Source organism: Nansenia antarctica (genome assembly GCF_963989245.1).
Source record: "Nansenia antarctica genome assembly, chromosome: 6".
Lineage (NCBI taxonomy): Eukaryota > Metazoa > Chordata > Actinopteri > Argentiniformes > Microstomatidae > Nansenia > Nansenia antarctica.
In genome coordinates this window covers 9,120,540-9,125,338 of record NC_137676.1, presented here as the reverse complement: position 1 = coordinate 9,125,338, position 4,799 = coordinate 9,120,540, and the positions used below count along the sequence as shown (strand labels likewise).

The following is a 4,799-nucleotide window of genomic DNA, read 5'->3' as shown; positions in this document are numbered from 1 at the left end:
GACACACACACACACACACACACACAAAATCATTAATAACAGAGATCATATACAAGACTCAAGTCGTAGACTTTCTACCTTCATTTCAGCATAATCTGTATGGAAATGAGAGTCCATCACAGCGTGGATGAGAGTACATACAGTGTCAGTGTAGAGTTAATACATAAATTAATAAAGCTATTAGGACAAAGATTTTTTTTGAGCTGACAAGATAGAGTTGAATTCCTAGGATGATTATTTTCCAGTTCTACATACATGATCTTCATATAAAACTGTCCACCCGTTCAGATGAGTTAGTCCTTGGTTGTTTTTTATTTTATTTATGTCTGTATGGTCGTGCTATTTTAGTTCTTGTTAGTCTTTGTGTGCTGTTTTGGTGTTTAGTATTGTCATTTGTCTTGTTTTCTACAAAGTATTTTCTAGAGAGGGTACATGTACCTTTTCACTTTTTATAAATGCTGTATTCACGATTGACGCACCAATTATGAAAGTACAAAATAACATTTAAAAAAAGATGAGTTAGTCCTGCTCTACATGTCTCTCCTCCTGCCATGTGTGGTGTGTGTTCAGTGTGGAGCAGGTGACAGACAGATGGACAGACTGATCTCTTCTGAATCGCCCTGTGGCCAACACGCTCGAATGCAACACACACACACACACACACACACACACACACACACACACAAATACACACACACGCACACTTACATTTACATTTTTGGCATTTAGCAGACGCCTTATTCCAAAGCGACTTACAATCAATACATTTCACTAAGTAAGTGAATCATCAATCCACCAGTCGTAGGAAAAGTAATCTAGCTCAGGCCAGCGGCCATTGGCAGTCGTCGTGCTAGAGAAGACACACACACACACTCAAACGCACTTTGTTGTGTGAGGGCAGGCTGTGACAAGGTTTCTGGGGCAGCTCTTGGGTGCCTGCAGCCCCGACCTGTAGTTATTCTTGCATTAAACGCACACGCACACTCACACTCACACGCACACTCACACGCACACTCACACGCACACGCACACGCACACGCACACGCACACGCACACGCACACGCACACACGCCCACTCACACTCACACTCGGAGGTGGAGGGCATGCTAGATAAGATGAGGTGTGGTATAAACAGAGGGTGGGTCAAGTAGAGCGTACTGTATAGGTTTTGTGCAGCCATAGCAGATCAACTGACATAGATGGCTGCTTCTCTCTGATAACTATAATGCTGTCATTACCCCGGCTAACCTCGCTGGCAACACAGCAGCAAATGGCCGTCATTATCTCCGCCTGGACATTATATGGCTGGATAATGTGATGAAGCAGAAGGATAGCATGTTATATTACAACACAAAAGCCAGAGGAGAGTTTATTTAATAAGGCTGCAGTAAAACGGGGCAAGGCAAGAGATATTTCAATGGAACAGTTCAATTATTGAGTTGTATAAAGCAGATAATAGGATGTGTGGGTTTGTGTGTGTGTGTGTATGGGGGGATGGGGGGTTCATGTGTATGTCTTTGTCTTCCTAAAAGGTCTGTGGGACTTTAAGAGAACACCTATTCATATTAGATATGGCATTTCATCCCTGGCCTATTTACTACGGCTGTAGACACCCTATTCATCTCTCTGGACGAGAGAGCGGAGGGAAGGGGGGGGGGAGAGGGGAGAGGGAGGAAAGGAGGGAGGGATTTATAACAAATAAATAAGAGCCACAAATGAGCCCCTCTCATTTGGGTCATAATGGAGAGCTTCTTAATCAGCCAGTGGAGGGAAAGGAGAAAGGAGGGAGGGAAAGAGGGATGGAGAGACACACAAACGTAATTGCGGCTGATATTTCATTTCACATACGGGCCAACTTGGGCCCAGCTACTGTAATTGTCCCATCTGTGTCATTTGTGCCAAAATTCAATGTGCTATCAGAGCACAATACTGTGATGGATGGGTTATTAAACAAAACACACACAAACGCACGCGCGCACACGCACACACACACACACACACACAAAAACACACACAGACACAAACCACACAAACACACGCACACACCACACACACACCACACAAACCACACAAACCACACAAACCACACAAACCACACACACACACCAGAATAGGTCTTCTCTCTGCCCCCCCTCCCCCACCCACCAAACAAGTATTCATTTAAGCAGACTTCATTTCAAAAAACTTTTCTTTCTGCAGGCTGTTCTTTCCCTTCTTCTTTCCTGTTCACTCTCATCTGTCTTGGCTGTGGTCGGCCACAGAGAAATGAAACCATACATCATGGCCAGACAGAGACAGGGAGAAAGAGAAAAGGAGAGAATAAAGGAAAGAAAGAGAGATAAAAGAAAGAGAGAGATCCCAGTGTCATATCGCAGGTGAAGGTGACAGTTGATCTGGTGATGCTATATCACATTACCACTGTTCTCACCCTCTCCCCCTCTCTCCCCCTCTCCATCTCTCTACCTCTGCCTCTCCCCCCCCGCTCTCTGCCTCTGGTTATGAAACTACTTGGTCCTTTGTGGTGTCTTGATTATGTTAGAATAGGAGATCACAGAGTGGGTCAAACGAGAACATACCCCCAGGGTCCAACACATCTATACACAAGGAGACCACTGTTTGTCCTTGTGTATCCTTGTGTGCATGTGCGTGTGTGTGTGTGTGTGTGCCATCCCAGTCCCTTTCCAATGTCCCCCCAGCCCTTTAGTGACCCCTCGACAAGTTACCCAAGTCACCTACATACAGTATCTACCAGTACAGGCTGGTGGAGGTAGGAATCGGAGGACAGGCTCATTGTAATACATGGAGCGGATAAGGAATGGTATCAAACACACATGTCAGAGGTCCCTCCCTGGTCGAGGGGTACTGCCAAAGCATTCCGGAACACTCACCATCTAGCGTGCTAAGTGTTTTATGTGGTATTTACCTAGCAACAATACTTTCATTGGCTACAAAATGAAACATCGTAATCTATGCACTTTTGGTGAATAAAGTCAGCCGTGGCACTCTAGAATGTTGTCAATTTTGTCGTCTTTATTAATCCTTGGCACTCAATAAGTTAAAGTGGAGCTCCAAAGATGACTTTAAATACGACATAAAACACCTAAGAGAATGAGGACTACTTTTAGGACTCTACTTGAAGCAGCTATTAGGATGATATCAGGGGTGATTTCTCAGCCGTGTTACTGCGAGAGGACACCCAGAGCAAGCTTTAACGAGCTCTGAAGCAGCTCCGCTCAATACTCCCCTGTCTGCAACACGTTCAATAGCCTCGCCTCCCCTTTATCAATACTAGAACATTCTATACTGTACATCTAAGTGGATGGGGAGAGGCTAGTGTGTGTGCATGTGCGTGTGCGTGCGTGCGTGCGTCTTTCCTCCGACTGTACGACAGCATGAGCTATGGAATTATGGAATTATAGAACTATGGGATTACGGAATTATGGAACTATGGGATTACGGAATTATGGAGTTATGGCGTTATGGAATGCATGCTGCCATAGCAACAGAACACATCAGAGAGAGAGAGAGAGAAAGATGTTATTTTATAATGGAGGATGCACCCGACCGGGTCAGAATTCCACCATGCTTAACCCGGGGTGGAGTGTCTCTGCTTAGCAGGTTCAGTATGCAGCTCAGATGTTGACAGGCCCAGGCTACTGTAGCTATGAGAGTACTCACACAGTAGTGGAGGAGAAACACTGACTTTCTTAATACATACATTCCTCTGCGTTATATAACACACACACACACACACACACACACACACACACACACACACACACAGTGGTTTACTCACACACACGTGTGCACGCCCCCCCGCCTGCCCGCCCTCCCACCCAAACACACACACACACACACACACACTGGTTTATCCCATATGCACACAAAATACACTCATCTCATCTCCGCAGCTATATTAAGACACATCACATTCCAGTCAGCCGACACCCAACATCCTCCCACATTCCTCGAAAGCAACACCAAACAAATAAAACCTTCCCATCAAACTATGTCCTTCAAATAGTTGCTCCTAATTGCCTCTTGCTGACAGGGATAATGTGTCTCTACGGTACCCGACACCAGGGGAGGCTGGTGGTGGTAGAATCGGAAGACGGGCTCATTGTAATGCATGGAACGGAATGGAGAATGGTATCAAACCAGAAATCGGAGGACGGGATCATTGTAATGCATGGAATGATTAAAAGGAGCCTGTCCTTCGATTTCCTACGTCCACAAGCCACCCCTGCTCCCAGATCGATATGCTCCACCCCATCATCTGGTGATTACGGTCGTTGACTCTCTCTGTAAGCACTGAGGATGACATTTATACAACCTATGACTCACATTAAGTCACCATCTCACGCCAATGACATCATGCAACCTTAGATTCGGATCACCAACAGAAGTGTGTCCGGAGCAATAAGGAGCAGGAGGAGATCGATGGGAAGATCTGATTGATTGAGGATCATAATTCAGTTAGTCCATACGGTGACGGAAGGGGTTCGAACACAGGTCCCTCCGCTGGAAGGGATTTGAAGGTTTTTGAAGCTAAAGCCTTGGCATTAAGCTAAATTAAGAAATGCAAGTCATCAGGTCTCAGAAAAAATGTTGCTCATCAGACCACCTCAACGACCCACCTTTGGTACACATAGGGTGCGTTCGTAAATACACACTCCTGTTCAACAATCCCCGCAGATGAAAAGTTTGGTCCTGTTCTGTTCTGTTCTGACCCGTCTGGACTCCCTGAGACATACAGTAGGTGTTTAAACCCTCTTGTCTTTACTGCCTGAACAACAGCC

The 4,799-nt window shown here is 45.6% G+C and overlaps 1 protein-coding gene across 1 annotated transcript in view; it reads right to left on the bottom strand.

The window, feature by feature from the left end:
* Positions 1–4,799, bottom strand: part of LOC308160242 (plexin-A1-like) — a gene marked incomplete at both ends in the record, with an annotated part of 160,685 nt that overhangs the window by 69,561 nt on the left and 86,325 nt on the right.